The sequence below is a fragment of the Parus major genome, chromosome 19, assembly GCF_001522545.3.
Source record: "Parus major isolate Abel chromosome 19, Parus_major1.1, whole genome shotgun sequence".
NCBI lineage: Eukaryota > Metazoa > Chordata > Aves > Passeriformes > Paridae > Parus > Parus major.
This window is the reverse complement of record NC_031787.1, coordinates 1788386-1809619: the sequence shown is the minus strand read 5'-3', so window position 1 is coordinate 1809619 and position 21234 is coordinate 1788386. Positions and strand designations below refer to the sequence as shown.

Here is a 21234-nt window from a genome sequence, read left to right as displayed (position 1 = left end):
AGGGACAGGTGAGGTACAGCAGGGACAGGTGAGGTACAGCAGGGACAGGAGAGGTACAGCAGGGACAGGAGAGGTATAACAGGGACAGGTGAGGTACAGCAGGGACAGGAGAGGTACAGCAGGGACAGAGAGGTACAGCAGGGACAGGTGAGGTACAGCAGGGACAGGTGAGGTATAACAGGGACAGGTGAGGTACAACAGGGACAGGAGAGGTGCAGCAGGGACAGGTGAGGTACAACAGGGACAGGTGAGGTACAACAGGGACAGGAGAGGTACAACAGGGACAGGTGAGGTACAACAGGGACAGGAGAGGTACAGCAGGGACAGGAGAGGTACAACAGGGACAGGAGAGGTACAGCAGGGACAGGTGAGGTATAACAGGGACAGGAGAGGTATAACAGGGACAGGTGAGGTATAACAGGGACAGGTGAGGTACAACAGGGACAGGGGAGGTACAACAGGGACAGGAGAGGTACAGCAGGGACAGGTGAGGTACAACAGGGACAGGAGAGGTGCAGCAGGGACAGGAGAGGTGCAGCAGGGACAGGTGAGGTACAACAGGGACAGAGAGGTGCAGCAGGGACAGGTGAGCTGCACCTGCCCAGCACAGGAGTCCCAGCTCTGCTGTAACTGAGAGCAAGGTGCCAGGAGCCACGGGCACTGCCATGGGAAGGTGAAGAAAAGGAGCCCTGCTGAGGTGTGACCTTGCCACGTGGCAGTGGGTCACAAAGAGAAAACACCAGCACTATTTCCTAGAGAAAAATCTGCAGTTTTAATTGTCTGAAACGACCACTTCCTAATGAGTATAATGAATATACAAGTAATGAGGATAGGAGAATAAAGTCAGCTCATACAGGGGGAAGAAGGAGCTTTACAAATTCTGTAGCACTGCTCAGCGCTGATTTACAGTAATTCCTTTCATTTCTTTTCTAATTAAACATCTCCTGAAGGATCAGGCCTGTCAATGTGATCTGAGGCCTATAGCCTGAAGTGTAAAGTGAGGCAAATTGCCTGACTTACTTGTGATGATAGAGTCATTTTGGAAGGAGATTGAAAATCAATACTTGTCATCCCTGTGCAGTGCTCTTTATTCAGAGGGGCAATTTGTAAGTGTAATCTGTATGAGTGTAGTGGGAGCATACAAAGTTACAGTACTAGTCATGCAGAGTGAAATGACAGAATATAAAATACAGGCTTTTTGCCATTTTATTCATATTAATGTCAAGGAATCTTATGAATAAGCACAACATTTTAATTCAGTGCTGTGCAGTGAGGCCACTTTCTGCATCTTTTGACTTAAGCTGCAGCCAACATTACAGGTCCCAGTGTTTGACATGAGTTCCCCTCTGACAATGTCAGGGCATATCTGTGTGCAGCTGCTTTCAGCCACAGCAAGGCAAACAAGGGCTGAAAAAAAAAGGAAAAGGGATGGATCAGCCCTGTGTGTGCTGAGAAAACAGCAAACAAGCTCTCAGTGATGGTGAGGTTTAGTCAAACTCCAGGAGGATGGCAGCACTGGAGTGCAGATGCAATCACAGAGGACAAGAGGCACTCAAGATCTTGTGCTTTTCTCAAATGAGAGTACTCAAGAGCAAAGACTGACAGCTCCTTACTCCAGGCATTATAGAGTCAGGTGCCTTGTTAGCTCCCCCTTGCAGCTCTGGCAGCTCACTTTAATCTGCTCTGCTAACTAGGAAGAGTTTTCCTCCTGAATCTCTCCTGAAATGAATTTGCCAGCTATGACAATTTTTGGGACAAATTAATTAGGTCAAATTAGAGAGGGCCAAATGGGCTTTGGTTACTGATTATTCAGTAAGTGTTAAACTCACTTTACCTATTACTGTGTCAGAGGAGCGAGCTGTAATTCTGGTCAACATTTTTGCTTTGCTATTATTCAGTGTGCTATTTTGCTATTATTCAATGTGCCTCTTTGCTGTTACCCATCTAAAGTATTCTCTCATGCTGAAAAAATCAGTGACATCATAAAATATAATATATTTCTCTCTGTGTAAAATTAGTTTTAAAGAAATAAAATTACACAATTACTCAGGAGAAAAAAAATAGTTATTTTGAAGAGAACTTTCTTCTCCTCAAAGCACTACTTCCCTCCCAAGATAGAGATATTAAAATTATAAAGGTTATGAAACTGGCCTAAAGCCTTCCTGTGAGGAGTCTGTGCCCAAGAATTATCCAGTGGAAGACAGGGGCTTCCTATGGATGTGCATTTTACATCTCATCTGACTAGGAGTGCATTTTAAATTGATGTTTTAACTATTTTTCTGAGGGTGTTTTCAGTTCATTTGCACTCTGCTCAGGAGACAGAGTGGACAAACACAAACCAAACACTTCTTGCATCACCTGCCAGAACTCCTAAATGGCATTATAATTATTTTAAACAATGAAAAGCTTTCATTGCCACTTCTTTTCCATTTCAAGAGCGATACTTTACTAACAGCCCTGCTGACAAAAGCTGATTTTTGGAAATGCTGTAAAGCACGGTCTCATTGGATTCCCAAACTTTATGGTACTTAGGTGGGAAGAATAGAAGAGCTCAGTGTCATGCTGGTTGTGATGCTGCATCCTTTTGCCAGCCCTCTTGAAATCAATTGGCACGTCACGTTTCCTGCAGATGGACCACAAATGGCACATGTACAGCTGATGTGCTCTGGCACTGGGGAATGAGATTGCATTTGCCAGTTAGCTTGCCAGCCAGAAGCCAGATTTAATTTGGAAGAGAATGGTCCACAGTTGTTTAGAAATAGCAAGGAGCAGATTTTAAATCATCTTCTGTTCCTCCCTGTTCAGTCTCATCCTGTAATTGGTAAATGAGAGTCCCAATCAGCTCAAATCACGGGAAAAATGTGTCTCAAGCAGCCAGTGAGACAGAAAACAGAGGTACCCACTCCTTGATACCATGATCTTGCAGCTGTTTGCAAGTCAGATGTAGCTAATCACAGGGTCCCAGGGAGCAATTAGTCTCTCTTTCTAGATTCCATGTGTAAGTTTTAGTAGAAAAGAGCTTTTTTTCTGCTTGCTGCCCTGATTGTTTTTGCATGCTCTTAACTATTTGCCATTTTATCCACCAGAAGGGACATATAATGTCATTTTATATGTTTGTAGATAAACATAGCTAGACTGAACAGAAAACAATTTAAATTGAGTGTAGTAAAGTGCTTGGAAGTAAATTTTCTGTGTTTATTAATCATGGTGGTTTTCACTTCCCTCTATTTTTTCTTTGGTAATGTACCATCCTTCAGCCTGAATGAATTCCTTAAGCCATGATCCTTAAAAATGAATTAAGACTGTCTCAGCCTCCAGACTTTGAGAGGCTTGCACAGGGCTCGTTTTCAGCTGACAGCAGCTTGGTAATCAGCCTTTCATCTTGAGTCTGGGCAACTTTAAACTACATCTGGAGTACGTCTGGCCTGATTGTGGATGATTGTTCTTCATAAGGAGATGGCTTTGGATAGTGCCATTCCCAGGTAGGGACACCCTGCTCTGGGAGGGATGGGTGGCAGAGTTTTTGAGCATCATTGTTTAGCTCTGTATCTTGAGGACTGATCTGTCAAAGCTCTTGTTTTCCATCTGATGGAGCCCCAGACATGTTGCAGACACTGAACCGTGGTGCCCTGGGGCCTGCACATTATTTCACTGACTGGTTCCTGTAAGCTCTGCTCTGTAGTGCCCGGCCTTCTGCACCTCTGCCCCACAGGCTCATGTCCTGTGGGCTCCAGTTGTCTCCTTGGTGATTTCTGGTACTGCCAGATTATCTCAATTGGCAGCTGGGAAATACATTAGATGTGTTTTTTTTCAGCTGAGGACTTTTTTGTATCTAGTTATTGTATCTTCACTTATTATTCTGCTATCTGCCAAGAGTATTTTAAAGTGTGCATTTTACAAGCTGCTGTGTGTTTCTCATGGTTCTTTATGCAGCTTTTAAAGTTGGTTTTCCTTGGCTTTAGTCTGTCAGGCTGCCTGGAGCTTCAGCATTGGATTTGCAGAAGTACACTTGATGCCTGAAGGCCTTTGAGCACATTGAATAAAGCTCTGGGCATCACTGGCCTGGCCCTGAGATGTTATCCATGGCCTTGTTCTTCTCTTGAAAAATGTCAGGTTTCTAAAGGCATCAGTAAATGCATCTGAGCTGAAATATGATTCAGCCAAAATCTCCTTTCCTCCCTGCAGGCCAGGTCTGAGCCTCAGCACCTGTAATCTGCCAAAGCCCTTGTGGCATGTCCTGCAGGCAATGGCAAGGGCCACCACTGGCCACACCAGAGGAAGAGAGGTCACCCCACTGCAGGACGAGCTCAGTGAACCCCTGGGCCAGCCTGGGTGAAGAATTAGGGTTACACTGCCTGTCCTTGCCATACACTTGCCAATAAAAAGGGAGACGATACCTTGGTGACAGCTTGGGGCGGTACCTGCAGCAAACTGACATAAGTGACTTGAATTACACTTTGGAGATATGGTAACCATGGAAACTTGAGGGAGAAACAGTTCTTCAACTTTCAGTGCCTGGTGGTTTAAAAACTCTCCACTGATACTTTGAGGTGGGATTCTGAGTCCCAGATACAAGATCTTTTGGGGGCAAACAAGAGCACTGAGATTAACAGAGGAGAAGTCAGGTTCTTACATCATCTTACATGGGCTCAGATGAAGCAGTGCTGGTTGATTCAGGCTGGTGTTTTTAGACAGTGAAATGATAATTTGGTTGTGCCTGGCCTTGTGCCTTGCCAAGTATTTCGGGTAGGAGCAGGTTACAAATGTGATTCAGTCAGAACAGCTGCCAGTACACATAGGGTTACACAGTTGTAGAAGTATTTTGTTGCATACAGGTAGAGATTTTATAAAAGAAAGGCCTTATAAAATCGTAGCTTAGGCCTGCTACTTCAGCTAAGTGCAGTTGGCCTGTTATTTCACTTCCCCAGTTCATATATAAACCAACAAGAATTTAGCTGGAAGCATTTTTTGCTTTTTAGATAAACTCTCCCCCTAAAAATTTGGGCTCCAAAGACTATTTGTACTCTGATATTTTTCTTTCTTGTGGCTGTATCAGCATGTGGTAGAAGGCTCTACCCTGCAGCATGATCACTCATGCTGGAATTGTGCCTGGTGCCAAGATCTGAGATCTTGTCAGGAAAAACTTCCAAAGGGCAGATTGTTGCTCTTTCAGAGCCTCTGTTAGAGGACAATGAACCAAAGCAGTGTCAGGCTTGTGCACAGAACTGGAATGGAAATGCTGGGGTTTCCAGCCTTTGCAATGACCCAGGTTTTTCCTCGGTCAGTTTTGCTTATTCCAGTTTTGTAAGTTGGAATACTCCTGTATGAAGTAACAGATGTGTAACTGTGATCTTCCAGGGGTGAACAGTGGGAGAACAATAAGTCTGCCCAAAGATTCCCAGAGTTTTCCCATGTGTTTGTTTCCCTGTGTTAGCCTGAACCTTTCAGAGTCAAGAGAACTAAGAGTACAACATGCTTTATGTTTTCTAATGTGACCTTTTCAAAGCTGCCTTTCAATCACAAGGAAGCATCAGGAGATACCAAAGATAACAAGAACTGTGAGGTTTCATGCAGCTAATTTCTCTTTATTTAATAGAAGTCTTCAATTTACTACATTTGACTCACGGCTCCACTGGTCTAAGTTGGGTTCAGAGGTTTTGACCTTTCAAGTGAAAAATAACTATTGAGTGATTGGACTGCCTGAATGTTTCTAGGTGTCCAGTAATAGCCATTAATGTAAATCAGCTATTTATTTCATTAACTAAGCCAAAACTTACATTGGCCAAATGCTGACAAAGAAAAAAAAATAAAAAAATCCCTGTCTGAATTAGACCAAAGGAATTAAAATAAGAACCACTCGATGGTAGCAGTTAATGAACTGTAGCTAACTGAAAAAGTCTCCTTCCAGGAGCAAGAAAGGATCAGTTTGGTCTGTAAATGCTCTGAACACACAATTTGCATTTCCCTCCACCACTAATTTGTCTGAACATCCCCAGGTGTGGGCTGTTGCCTGCCAGGCTCTAAATGTAACTCAGCTGTGCTGCATTGAGGGGAATCTCTCCAGGTTTCTTGCATTTTCACTGCCAGACCCAGCCATTTCCTCAGAGACTGCATGTCACCAGAAGATTCTGATGTCCTCTCTGAGTCCTCTAGTGCTTCTGGGAGGTAAATTTTATTAATTTTTTTTACTTCTTGAAAATATTAATATGAAAGTATATTAAAAAATTAAATTATGTAACTCTCAAACAGTTGATGAAAAAGGATAATTTTAAAAAAGTGTTTAATGTGGTTGCTTAAACAAAGCAAAAGTGGGAAGTGTGTGTGCAAGAAGGTTAAATAGATGTGAACACGTAAAGAGAAAAACATGAATCAACTGCTTTTCTTTGCTTTGGGATAAAGATTTAAAAAGACTGTGCACAGCCTGGGAAAACAATTTATTTTCAGCCCTGGTAATAATGTTCCTGTAATAATTTTAATCATCAAATTAGGCCTGCTAACAAAGCTAGGGCAGAGTCTCCCATGCTGAATTCAGTCCACAATGCTGGTATGGAACAATATGGGGAGATTTAGCAAAGACCAAAAAGAGTCTTTGGAGGAGGAGGTGCTGCAGTTGAGGTTCTTTCCCTGTGTTTCCAGTGCTGCTTTCTGCCATCTCAGCCTGGCAAGAGATATTTTAAAGGTATCATTTGGAATGTGGTATTGATTTCCATCAGGCACAGATGAGATCAGAAAAAAGTTTCTTCAGTTGTCTAGCTTGGATTCACTCAGCCAAGCATCATTCATCTTGATTTCTTCAACAAAGGAAAGTTTAAAACTACAGAAGAATGATAGGAAAAAAACAAACAAAAAACAAAGAGGGGAAGTATTTTTATTGAGATGACTTTACCATTTTTACCAAGGTTTTCATTCCTCACTTTCTTATACAATGACTGGGTTTCTCTCCTAACTGAGACACATAAAAAAATCTACATTAGCTTTCCCCTGATATCAAAATCACTAGTTTTTCCTCTGCTTACAGTAAATATAACTGTAAATACCCCAAATGTATCTGGAATATATTTGCTGAAACCTCATTGAACAACGTTAGAATCCTGAGTCATACTAAATTCTTTCCTTTCTGTCTCCCAAACATTGCTTTCATCCAGTTTCCTGATATTTTCATCACCTTCATGTGGTATCTTTCCCCTTACAGCACAACATCAATGATAAAACAATTAATACTGGATTTCTCATACAAGAGCAGGCCCCACAATCTTGGGGAGATCAGACCTGTGGGGAGATTGAGTCCGAAAGCCTTTGAATTTGGATTTCCCCAGAGGCTGTTGTGTTTTATTTACATTTCCTATTTCCTGTCAGAGTGTTTTCTTTCTCTTCAGCAGGAAAGAGAGGAGTGTAAGGTGTGTAAATTGTCAGCTGCTGCCAGGAGGCAGCTCTGTGCTGATCCCCTGTGCCTGCAGCCAAGTTTCTCCTTCTCCCTGCTCTACCTGGAAATACCTCTCTGTTTGCCCATGGGGTTTCTTTAAACTCCTAATTTCTCCTCAGGTGCCATCCATTGCTAGGGCTCTCTTCCAAATCCCCCTCCTCTACCTGCAAGATAAAGTGCAAAGCTTTGAAGATGGATGGCCCTTCTACATGCCACAATAGCTTTTTAATTTGACATTAACCACGATGTTAAAGTGCAGGCAAGGGGAGATGTGTACAAGCTGTCCTTCCCAAAGTGTCACTCAATCACTCCAGTCTCCAGCCCCAGACCTGTGTGCTGCAGGCAGTGTGGACATACCCTTTCAACCTTACTTATTCTTTCAGTGGCAATATCCAGAAACAATTTTTAACCTGTAGATTTTCCCTTTCCCCTATAGGAGAGGCTAGAATGGGGGGTGGGGAACCCCACAGCTTAGCTATTTGACTTTGCATCATTGCAGCAATCTCAGTGGGAGCTATTTGATCAAAAATTTAACAGCTTAGTGTTCCTATATTTCCAACACAGGTACTGGAAAGACATTGTTAAATAATGGGCCTGCATTTCACATGGTTTCTTCTGAAGTCTTTAATCAATAAAATGTTCTTTAGATCAATACAGATGTTATTTCGCTGCTTGGAGCCATTTGTAAGTGTATGGTGGGGGTAGTTACAGCCTAGTCAGTGCCTGGTAAGGATAAACTCTTGGGCACAATGCACTTACAGCTCCACTGATACACAGCAGGTGTCAATACAGAATTGGGCACAAAATCACAACATCCTCTCTGCCAAGCAGCTCCAGATAAGCTGCACTGGGGGAATGAGGGTTGAGTGTGTTTAAAACCCTGTTTTGTTCCCTATCAACAATGTCAGCAGAAGTGCTTTGCAGATTTATGTTGATTATTGTATCAGTAAAGTGTGACATAGTCCCTTGCTGAAAGGATGTCTGCAAAATGTGCCTGGTGCCTTGGTAATGGAAAATCTAGAGGATAATTCTAATTCTGCCAGCTCATTTCAAACTAGATGAGTTTTAAGCTGCATGTCATGGGTGGAAAGTTTGGACATTGCTGACGGTGAGAGGCTGTTGTCACAGTAATATTGGTGCAAATAACACTTAAAGTGTTGCAGAATGAAGGCTGGAAGATATTAGAACCTGGTTTATAATGATTTTAAAACTCTGGTATACAGCTTATGCCTTCAAAGCATTATACAAACTCTGAATAATTAAGCACTTGGGTTGGCAAAGTAGATATTTTGAAATGAAACCTTCAGGTCATGGACAGGTCTTGCAGTTTTCCTTTCCTCTTGTGTCAGGTGTAGGATTTTGTCTGCTGGCAACAAGCCTGACTTTTTGAGGAGCTCAGTGTTGGTGTTGAGCCAGCTCGTGCCTGTTCTTCATCTCTGAACTCTAAGCCATGCTCCAAAATCTTTGCATGCCTCAATAGCAAAATAGGGGACCACTTTGTCACAGCACCTGGAAAGTTCTCAAATGTGGCTGCCAGACAGAAATGTGATGAGTGAACCCACGGGAGAAGGGGGAGCATCATCTCCCAGCCAGGGCAGGGGAGGCTGGGGCTGCAGCAGGACTGGCCCGGGCTGCTTGTGCCAGGGGCGGTGTTACAACAATAATTAAGCATGCAGGAACACTGACTGTCTTCCAAGTGCTTAATTTTGCTATCAATTTTAATTTTCATATTAATTGCCATTAGTTAAAACGATGTAATGAGCCTAGAGTGGCAGATAAAAATGACAATGGGGGTGAGTGTGAATTCTGACTCCTGCTAGTGAAAGTAGCAGCTCGTTAGTGAAGGTCTGTGCTGGCTATCAGCAAACTCACAGTTAAAGCCTCAATTCAGCCTCACTTTCAGTCTCTTCCTGTTGTGTTTTGAAACCACTGAATCCCTCAGACAAGTAATTGTTCATTTTGGTGCAAACTCCATGCATTCAGACTCAAATCTCCTGTTTTCAAACCCAATTAGGAGATGGTAATTACCTGTGGGACTTGGGGTTTTGTTTGTCTGCCGGGGCAATGCAGATATTCTGTTTGTATCTCCCCTTCTAGTTATCAATAAAACACTAGAGCAAAACAGTGTTTTCCTCTTGGTGTTTTCAGGCAGTGTTATGCCAAATGAAGGCAATATTATGAGACTGCATGTGTTTGGGAATAATCACGCAAGCTATTAGTAATCATGCTTCACTGTTCTCCAGCGCTGCTCATCCCTCGCTTTTTTTGTGTTTGACACACAAGAACAATTTCACTGTGTGATAATTCCCATCACTTCCCCTGCAATGCTGGACCTGAGGTCATTGGGCAGCCAGTGATGCAGTCTCTGTGAAGAGGATGAGTGCAATCTCTTGAGCTTCAGTACAGCTGTACTTGTGTGAGCTCAGACTTTGTGAAAAACTTGTGTCTAACACATTCTCTACCCTGGTATAAAGCAGCCACTCCAACTCAAGGACAAGCTGAGCAGAGGAAGGATATTGCTAAGTGGCTGTTCAGTAAAGGAGACCTGCAGAACATGGAGAACGCTGATTTCTTTTGAAAAGTGCACAGAGGAGTGGATTGGGAGTCTTTTGTACATAGTCAGCACTCAGTTGCCAACCACTCTAGTAGGTGAGAAGAGATATTCTCAACTCTCATATAATTTCCAAAGGGCAGAAAAGGCAGTTGTCAGCTCTTTGATCTCTGGATGAGGATTTCCTCTTCATCTTCCCCTTCATAATGGACCCAGCCCTGGTGAGGCTGAGAGCGTTAAGGAAGAGAATTGCTTCAAATATGCAGCAGTCTCTTTTTAAAAAGAGAACACTTGCCATCTGGCTATCTACCCATTTGAAAATAATTTCTTCCTCAGTGTGCTGATTAACTGGGTGATTGTCAGGAACTGTGGTAATCTTTATCCTACAAAGCAAATTTAGCACATTTACTGCTGCTGCAAAGAGTCCAGGAGTTTATGCAATTTATTAATTGAAAACACTATTTGAATTCATTAGTTTTGTTCTTTTCCTTCTCCTAAGACTTGCAGGGAGTTTGGCCTTGTGATGTGCCTGTGGCAAAGGTAATCATTACTGGGACCAGAATGAACATGAATTGAGCAAGAAAGTTACACCACCAGCCCCTGAATCAGCCTAAATGTTTGAATGCCAAATTCATTGTCATTTCTTACAGTCCTCAAGTCAGTACCAGATACTTTTGTCTTAGTGAAATGCAAGTTACTAATCTAAGCCTTGCAGTAAATGGATTAAGAGTTATGGTCTGTGTGACAAAGAAACTGAGACTAGAAAATCTGCTTTGGACTGAAATCTGAAGAATGAGAATTATGTTGCAACATTATTGATCCAATAATGGCAAAAAAAAGAACAATAATAACATGATCTTGAACAACCGCCAACTGAAAAAAAAAGGATGAATTCTTGCCTTCCTCTTTGCTATTCAGACATTAGATATGACAAATTAAAAAAAGAGAGATGTCTTATTGTAGTGCATTGGCTTCCTGGATCTATCTCTGTGGATAACAAAGTACCAGTGCATTTTTGGGATGGCCACTTAGGCAGAATCTCAGCTGGCTGCCACTGTGGAAACAGCCCAGTCTCAGAAACAATGTCTGACTCAGATGTTCAGAAGTAAATACAAAAGGTTTTTCCTCTCACCATCAGATACCTGCTGAACTGTTCAGTGCTCTGTAAGTCTGCTGCTACTTGTCTCTAGCTTTTTCCCCTTAGGGGAAATTTTGTGAAGGTTGACTTGACTGGGAGCTGAACAATGCCAGAGTGAGGAGCAAGTCAGCCTCATGCAGATGTATTTCAGCTGAACCTTATTTTATTGGAAGTGGAGTCCCAGAATTCAAAAGCATGAGAACAAAATGGGATAACTGTGTATTTAGAGCTGCAGTGTCTCTGGGGCTGGGTCTAGTCCTTTGTCCCAAATGTACACATTTTGGGTAGTGGGATTCATCCTGTGCAACTATAGACCAAAATCACTTAGATGGTATGGAGACATCTGGAGATGTAGGTGTTAGGAGATGAGATAAATCATTAAATTTATCATTAAATCACCAGCTACACAGGGAGAGGAGGGAGAAAACTCATGTCCAGCTGTGTACAGCACAGCTTTCAGAATTTCACCTGATCATCCTCACCCACCATGCTGTCTGTGGCTAAAAAGCAATGTAAGTTCAGCCCCAAGGAGTTTGGGATTGTTTTCACATGCACTTGCAGTCCAGGCGTGGAACTGTCCATGAGTTCACTGCAACCAATTCCCAGGTGCATTTCAGCAATACTTTTCTGTCTGAGAAATTAATTGTGTCTGGTATCATTGGGGTGATTTTAAAGCACTTCAAAGGATATATCAGGTGATAGTTGCTAGTGTCAAAGGGACATGTTGAAGCTGGGCAAATCTGAGGCACCATGGATCAGAAGAGGAAATATTTGTTGTAGCTTGCTGGCTTTACACTTACTCTGGCATCCATGGTGAGATGGTTGAGAATCATGTCCACTTTGTATATCTCAATTTTTAGTTGTGAAATAGGAAGCAGCCTTTTCCTTTCAGTTAAGTGCTTTGACTTTTACAAGTGAAAAATGTTAAACAAACAGATGGAAATCACTACTATAGTCCTGGGAATATTTCCTTTAACTTCAGGGAGATTTGGCTTATGGCCTGTACCATATTGTATTGCACCAGCTCAATTAGAAAAAGAATAATGAATTTAAAGGTCACAGCCTTTTAAACTAGAATGCAGGAATAAGGGTAAAACGTGTGGTGGGGTTCCTCTTGAACTGCCCTGGGTGTTTGCCATTAGGTACGAATGGGAGCTCTCCAACCAACAAATTCACTAATCTCCTTTTAATCTCATTGAATTCTGAACATTTTCTGGAAAACATTTTTTCAGGACTAATCTGCCCAGGCAGGGCGGGGAAAATGTTAAAACACACAAAAATCTGCGCAACAGGAAATAATGTTAGAAAGCTGTGAAAATCATTTATCCTTTTGAAGCGTAATGGTTTTTAATTTTCTCATGCCCTGATCTCCCTGGCAACAATTTAAAAGTACATAAGCATTCATGAATCAAAGCCATTCACGTCTGCATTTTTAATTACGTGTCATAGGATTGAAACTTTCCCTTTGATCTTTGCATTTAAAGGGATTTACAATTTAATGATTACAATCCGCCTCCCCCCAAAGCCTGTGCTCATTACTGAGCAATGTCACAAAGGGGTCACTGTTGGACAAGGGAAGACAGTCCTGTTCTGGATGTTCCAAGTGTGAAACCTGCCTGTGCTCTGGCTCTTGGAGGAGATCCCTGTGTGCTGGTGGCTCTTCCCAGAGGTGCTGACTCCAGGCCTTCTGCTCTAGGCAAGGGTTTTTAGAGCCAAAGCGAGATAAAACAGAACAAAAATAACCTGGCTGCCCACAAAGCAGTCCTGTGCTCTAGGCTCTGCCTCTCTTGCCCTGTGTGACAAAGGGAGTCAGGAACACTCCCAGCCATGTGAGGGGTGGTGGAAGTGGTCACTGGCTTTGAGTGAAGGGAGAACTTTGTCCTTGAAAGCAGAAATCAAAAAGAAACACATGAACATTTTGATTGAAGCTGGAGAAAACACAGGGCTGTTCTGTTGTGCCTCTGTGAGAGAATGGTCCCTGAGGAGGTTATCAGCAGGGCAGAGAGGAAACCTTGTGGCTGACACACAAAGATCTGAGTGCCTTGGAGGGGAGACAGCTCTGGGGCGAGGTGGGGAGATGATGCTGTGGCTCTGGGATGGGGATGCTCAGCACTGGCATCACCAGATGTCAGCAGTTTCCCATTAGAGGTGTGTGATGGTGCAATGTGCAGCACAAACTGAGAGCTTTCTAATGAATTGTTCTTTCAAAGCTTTTTGCTGGATATTTAATTTTCTTGCTTAATAACAGTTTAAAGGTCACACGGAGCAGTGACACATGCAAAATAAATGAGGGGTACTTTTGATGGGCCTGTGCAAAATTAAGGCCTTGTGCAGACTGCTTTATATGCATAATGTTGTTGTATTTTCTTGTTAAAACATCCATAAAAAGTACTGAGTTAAAAACCCTGATCAGAATATTTTATGTCTTATTAAGCTACTTATGGGTGTAGATAGGATAGCAAGGGTTCTGTTAATCAATGCTTTAAGTTGACTCCATGGTGAGCTGATGAGCTGAAAAATGTGTTTAGATCCCTTTTTGTCTCTCTTTAGAGGGTCTTAATATAGTAGATTTTGTGGAGTGAGCATAGGTTACAGGATTTAACCTTAAAAACACTTATTGAGCTTACACTCAAAGCCATCCAACTGGTATTTTCACTGGAATGCACTCTATGATGATCCAATTTTACAATGACTTTCCCAGATGAAAAAATTCATGGTTACAGTATTGACAGCTGCTGTTAAATTACTCCAGATGGGATTACACTAGAGGTAGACAACTCAGCCACATAAAGGCCACAGGAAAAGATCCTAAAAGTCATGAAAATGGGAATCAGGGAACAGGAAACAGTGATGCTTTTTAGAGCACAGGTACCATTCATAGCCCACAGAAATGCTACAGTTCAAAGATAAATGTCAATCAAATTTTGGGGATCAGTAGGGATAGCAAGCAGCTGAGAACCAGGGAGGCAGACAACTTCTAGGAAAGGAGAAGACTTGAGCAGAATTTTGCTTTCTTTGTTGCATTTTGGTTGGGTTTATTTTTGGAATATTTTTTTTTATTGAATGAAAATATTCATAAGTTATGGGAGAGTAGGAGGAGCAGCAGTTAAGTTTTTGAAGCAGCAGCAATCTATAGACTGTTTTTGCCCATAAGATAATTAGTGCCATGGTATAATTAGAGAGGAAAGAACAAAAGGAAGAAAAGTATTGCTGAGGGCTTCAGTTTAATTTACAAGGAAATCTAGGTAAGCAGCTAAATAGAATATACTCCTTTTAAAACATTATAGTTTTGTGTTTTATTTTAAAGAGGAAAGATTATCAGTTTATAAAGGTAGAAACACCAGCTCTAAGAAATAAATCCATACCTTTTAAAATCTCTTCTGTAGATTGAATTTCCTTTTATTGAAATACATTTTATTTAAATAAAGTCTGTGATACTCCTATTGAACCATAACTGAACTCTGTATCCCAAATAGAGTGCTGAGAATTTTAATTAAGCAGGAGCTGGGAAAGATTAGACCATTGCAGTTCGGTCCCTCCTCCAAGTCCTGCATCCCTGCAAGTAGCTGCTGTGTGGCTGTGGTTCTGCAGGGCTCAAGTCTCCTTTTGTCACATCTGTCTTGGCATTCTCACACTGTCAGTGAGTCCAAGGATGCAGAACATGTGGATCTTGTTTGGAGCCTGGAAAAGGGGCTGGGGACCTGAGTGATTTGCTCATTCTTGCACTCACCTGTGGTCTGTCACTCCAGTTGCCTTCTGTGGCAAACAGGAAATAAATTGTTTGGAAGGCCTCCCTAAATCTGGAACTAAACCCAGGACTGTCTTTGTTGGCAGTGGCACTAGAAGGATTAAGAAAGCAATGAACTGGGTGCCAATTTTCCTTTTGCCTGCAGAAGTGGTTCTTGGCACAGCTGGTACAGTGTGCCAGCAACAGGCTGTTGGCAGGAAGTCAAATTGTTACTGAAGAGATTTTTAATGTTGTGTGCTCTGAATTGCTCTGGCCTTTGGTGTATGAACGTGGCATCTTCTTTTCCAGGTTACAGATGTGAAACACAACATGAGGAAGTGCAAAGCTGACATACTCCTGGCCTGGAACATCCCATGTGTGAGTGTGCTGAGCCTCTTTCTGACAGTTTTGCTCTAAAACTCCAGGCTTGGGGCATCCCACGTGTGTGACTGTATTGAACTTCTTCCTGCTAGAATTCCTCTAGAGCATTTGGGGACTCCAGCTAAGCCATCATCAAGGAAGGGCCTTTGCTGGCTCTATAATAGATTTCTTCCCCTGTTTACTGCCTTCTTCTTGTTTCTGTTGTATTTGTGACATAAGGTTATGGACTACAGGGGACATTGAGTATCTCATTTTCTGCTGAGTTCCTATTAGAAAGTTCCTATGTTCTTCATAGTACTGCAGGAACTTATTACAACTGGCTGAAAACACGTTGACTACAATAGAAAGTAAGAAAGACTTAATGCACTTAGTTAAAATTTGTTATCTGAAGTATTCAGCTAATTATTTTAAATGATTAGCATATTTGGGGAAAATATTACAGGGATGTGCATTTTTTGCACAAAACAAACCCACTAGATTAATTGGAAGAAAAATGTTTAGCTCAGGGCTACCCTTGTTGCTGGTGTGGCTGGTGTGGCTGGAATGGTGGCACATCAGAGCCCCTGCCATGAAATTCAGGTGAGATTCCACGAGCCTTCATTTCATAGTCACCATTTCTTACCTAGCCTTATTTAGGCTTCTGGCTGAGATCTGTCCCTGAGGAAAAAAGGCATCAGCACCAGAGTGAAATGTTTCTGTTTGGTGGGAGTTCACCTTCTGCAGTATTTAACTGTCTTTTTCCTGGTTCCCCATCCTGCTGGTGAGGAGACAGCTACACACCAGGCGTGTCGTGTGGAGGGAGCTTTAGTGGCTGCACTGGAGGAGGAACCTCCTGCCTGCAGAACTGCACAGAACTGAGTTTATGGGGCTATATTTTCTTTGTCTGCCTAGATTTGAAAGATTTAGAACAATTATTCCAGCTCCTGAATGTCAGTGAGCTAGTTTGAGGGGATAGCTTGGGTTGCCAGATGTGTTGAAACACCAGACACGTTCTCTGCACAAATCAACTCTGCACATCACGTGCAGCGAATTTAATGATACCAAACCCATGCTGAAATCATTCTGGCTGTGCTGTATAATGCCTGCACACAGAGACTCGTTTGGGAGGTCCTGATTGCAAAAGTGGCACCTTCCTGCTCCCTTCTGTGTATTTGTAAAGCCATGAGAAGCAGACAGAGAGCAGGGTGTGCTGCTGGTGGCTTCAGGCTTTGGTCCCACAGCAGCCTTGGTGCAGGGTCACAATGCTCTGCTCACAGGCAGTCATCTTTGGACACAAATGCCTGAACAACTGCACTAGCATCACTCAAAACCTTTGTGGAGGGTGCTCAGATCTCTCTTACTAGTGTTTCCAGCAGAGGAAGTCAAACATCACACTCTGGCCTTGGGTGATGACTTAGATTGATGAAAGAAAATTAAAACTTTCAACTCCCTGCCCTAGAGGGAGAACATAATGATCCAGACCAATCCCACTTACCTCTTTGAAATTATTGTTATCTTTTTAAAGGAAGTCAATGATTTATGAGATGTTTAGTGGGCAAAACCCTCTGCAAACACGGGGCTGGCGAGGTTATAAATGATCTGTGCACAACCTGGGATTTTTCTAGCAATTCATATGCTGTCTAACTATGACTAGGGCTTCTTTCTCTGAGTTGCAGAGCATACTGAAATAAAAATGATTTGCTGGGCTTTGGTATAAGCTTAGGCAACAATAATTACTGCACAGAAAAGTTCCCTACTTAATCAATGGGCTGATGCACAGTGTCCTCTTTTGCTCCAGCATAAACAGGGAAAACAGATATAGAGGTGATGGAAAACATTCAAACTCATTACTAAAAGCTTTCTGCACTGTGGATTATACAAATACAGAAGAATAGAAAATACAGAGGTGAAAAACCCCCCATCACAATAAGAAAAAGGACAGTCCCTGACCTGTAAATTCTAGAATAAGAACAGAAAACATGGACCAGTAGGAAGATGAAAATAGGGAGGGCTGAGAAATAATGCAACATTAAAATAAGAGATTTACTAAAGTGGGTTTTGGCATCATATTCCATGTCTGCAGGAATGAATAGAAGTCATGCACATGCATTGTTTTTGGAAGAAAACAGAGGAGGGAGACTCAGAAGGCTGCTGGATTTTTTTTCTCTTCTGAAAATCAGGTTTCTGGTTAGTGAATCTGGATCTTCAAAATATGAAGCCCTTGTGGGAATTGTATCTGTGCAGGAGTTTGATCAAACTCCCAGCACAACAATTCCCAGAGTGTTTTGGTGATGTGAGTGGAAGTGGTGTGTGCCACTCCTGCACATCTCACAAGTGAATCAACCCTGTACATTTCTGCAAAATGCTGTGTGTTCTCTAAATGGAGAAGACATTAGATTAGTCACTTAGAAGCTGCATAAAATAACTCTGTGCTTTATAAATCTTAACCTTATAAAGCTGAGGGACAAGGTTCTGTAAATGCTGTGTTTGTTTTCTTTCATGGCTATCTAAGTGGAATTTAACAAAAACATAGCTGGAAGCTGTGAGACTTGTGTAGCATCATGATAGTCATGTAGGAGTATTGTCAGAGGATATGAAAGAGACTGGGGTCATAGGCAGAACTGTATTTTATTAGACTGATGTTCCTGGGAAAAACACATTTTTCAAGCTCCAAGATGGGTATTTCTGGCAACAGCTTAGTTTGTGTCAGACACAGTCTGAGTGGAGGCTGAGTTCAGGATGGGGACAGAAAAGTGATGTCCCCTCTCTTGCTCTCTCACTGTGGAACACCTCAAGTGGCCAAAATGAGCTGCTGTGTGGGTCAGGACTTGGCTTTTCAAGGGAGCATCAGGTGAAGGATGTTTGGGTGTAGACTGCATGTGACACCTTGTGTGTGCTCAGTGTGCAGCCACATTGCACAGAAAATATCCTGGTCTGCAGCATTGTTGAACCAAGGGTCAGGCCCAAGCTGCCATGGCCTTTCTGGAAGCTTCCCTGTGCAAAACCCATGCCAGCACATTATGCCTCATTACAGAGCTACTCAAGCTACAGGAATGTGATTGTCTCCTTGTCTGGGCATGTAACTCCACAAACAAATGTGTGTACAGTACACCAAGTGTGAAAATGAGACATCCCTCTGAGGCTTTCAGGGACACACATACAGCATCCCAGTAATGTGCTGTGAACCAGGAAGGCTCAGCTCACAGAGCCCACAGGGGAAATTGTGTGCAAATTTAGGAATTCTTCTGCCCTTTGCATTTCCCTTTGAAAATTGCCCCCTTTGGGATGTCAACATGTGTTGAAGGTATCTAACCATAGGTACTCTGACATGGAGTTCTTTGTCTGCATGCCATAAACACTAAGCAGCCATCCATAACACAGCACAGCAGAAATAAAACTGTACTTGTTCAAGCAGTCAGGTTTCAGGTCACAAGACTATTTTCTTTTTCCTGATCAGCCTGTGTTTGAGGCCTGCTTGCAGAGAGACAGGACTAGCACCTCATCAGTGATTCCTTTCCTAATGAAATGGAAACTGGCATCAGGAATGGAGGAAAAAACCCCAAAACCTGTGCAAAAAAAGGCAAGATAAATGGCTGGCTTACTGCAAAGCATGAAACAATGGGACTAAATGAGATACATTCCTGACAAAGATCTCTTCTGTTCTCTTAAAGGCTTTCCTTGTACCTGGAGATATGTTTTATCTTTAAAAAGTGGTCTTTATTTTATGTGAGCTCTCTCCCCCTCACCCTCTTTTCTGCTTGCTGAGATTTAAGTAAGCTCTTGTAGTGCTCTATCTCTGATCAGGCTTAAAGATTTGGAAAGCCCCGAGTTTGCAAGGATAAAAAAGGCCTTTGTATCTAGACATGATAGATCTGATTCATCACCTGTGCTGGACATAACCACACAGCCTATGCCACAGATTGTCTTGATAACAAGCTCTGGATTTTTCTTGGCATGCATCTTCATTTAAAGGTCAAAGCTCTTCCAAAGAAAGAGGAATTGCTGGGTTAGGGAAAAGATAAAAAAATAGTCACATTATTTTGACAAAGCTGGAGCCTTCACTAGGGCCAGGGGACTTAGAGTGAGCACAGGGGTCATGATTCTGCCTGAAGAAAGGTGCTTTTGAGCTGTTCTGGGCTCCAGAGAACAAACAGAGCCAGAGCAGGGCTGAGGTCCAGCCTGGGCTGGGTTAAATGTCCAGCTGGAGCAGGAGGGCTCAGGTCCTGCTCCTTCCCCACTTGGAAGCAAACAAATCCAAAACCAGGGGCATTTCAGCCCAGTCCCTGCAAGACCCTGACCTTAGGGATGGGGAGAGAAAAACACCTCAGTTCAGTGGATCCCCAGCCCTGCTCTGGCTTTGTATAGCAAAAATGAGCACCTTCAGCCTCAGAGTGAAATGCCTTAGTCTCGTATTTCTGATTTTCCATTTCTTCCCTTCATATCTGAGCAATAATCTACTGCCCAAGATGTGCTAAACTTCATCTGCTCTCAGTTAGGACACCTCTCTGGACAGCAATTAGGCAATGACTGCTGCCACTTAATGGGGATGGTTATTTTCACTTCACTGGGGTGTTTTCCAGTGCCTTGTGAGGGTCTCTGTGCATTGTCTGTTCCTGGCTTTATGTGACATTCCAGCACTGGGACATGCAAACAGAGCTTTTCCACCATGTCAGCTCACTGCACATTTCTGAGAACAGGCAGGCTCCATCAATATGGAAATACTGATGGAAATATCAACATTTCCTTCTCAAATCCCTGTGGTCAGCTAACAGCGTAGGGATGCCTTGCTCTCTGGGGAATTTCTTGACCCAGCACACAATCTCTTTCCTTTCCTCCCCACATTTTGGCATTAAATTCACCAAGAACAGTAAAACAAGGCCCCTGTTATGTGTTCAAAGCACTGATGGCTCTGTGCAGCAGAATTGAGTTTCACCACCCAGCAGCAGCAGGGCTTGAGCCCCAGGAGAATGCGATTAGCAGCAGATCTAATTCTTTTCTCCAGGCTGCCCCATAATCTACTCTTTGACACCAGCCTAATCTTTTTATCACTCTGCACTGAAATTTCATGATCTGGAAAATTATTCCACTGTGGAGTCAGCTGTGTGTGAATAACTGATTTGGTTTGGGTTGCTTTGGTTGTAAGAGTGGATCAAAAGGAAGCCAGGCTCACCATTTGACTGAGAATCAAAAAGCTGAAAAGCAGTTTTCCCTGTCATAAAGCATTAGTAATATCCTAAACACAGATTTAAGAGTAAATAACACTGAAGAAGTAATACATGGTTTGGAGCTAAAACAGAAAAGGAAAAAAACCAAAATGTCACATGTCAACAGTTTGAGAATTTTTGAATTTACTGAAATGACAGTATTGGAAATGCACTGCTTGCCTGAGCATTGCCTTCCAGCCTGTCTGATAGAATCTTGAAGAGAAGAAAACTACCAGCAAATGGCAAATGAATGGAATGAAAAGCCCACAAGACACTCCCAGACAGAACAAATGAGCAAGTCAAGTGTGTTTCTTTAATTGACATGATACCTGTAACAGGAAATGGTTTTATCTTCACAGTTCTGGCAACACACAACACAGGATTTTAAGGCTGGAGAGCCCATTGGAGATACTGTTTGTCATAAGTAGATTCCATCAAGGCTTCTAGGTATTTTCCATTTTAATCCTATCTGTAAAACTTTGACTTTTCTAATCAATTGTGAAAGTAAATCCCCAGGATTTGCCAGATTATGTGTGAAATGCAAAAGGGAGTACTTAAATCTATCAGTAAATAAACAAACACATAAATCAAAAGCTAGAGGGGGAGAAAGCAGCACTCAGTATCCTGGCTGCAATCCATGTTTATTATTTAACTTTAAAATGACAAATCAATGGCAAAATGGAATTAAGTAGCTGTGTAAGCACAGAAGTAATTTTATCAGTGTATGAGATGCTCATGTTTTATATTGCACAGAACATGGTGTGTTTACTGAGCAAATGCAGAAACACCAGGGAGAGCTGGAATTGGAGCCAAGGCTGAAGGGAGCAGGGG

At 42.4% G+C, this 21234-nt stretch overlaps 1 long non-coding RNA gene across 2 annotated transcripts in view; it reads left to right on the top strand.

Annotated features, from left to right (window-relative positions):
• The first annotated feature begins 5943 nt into the window (after window positions 1-5943).
• Window positions 5944-21234, top strand: part of LOC117245304 — a 47373-nt gene continuing 32082 nt past the window's right edge. For both annotated transcript variants that reach the window (XR_004499883.1, XR_004499885.1), the window contains exons 1-2: window positions 5944-6165; window positions 15149-15217. This is a non-coding gene — a long non-coding RNA (uncharacterized LOC117245304). The remainder of the gene's footprint in view (window positions 6166-15148; window positions 15218-21234) is intronic.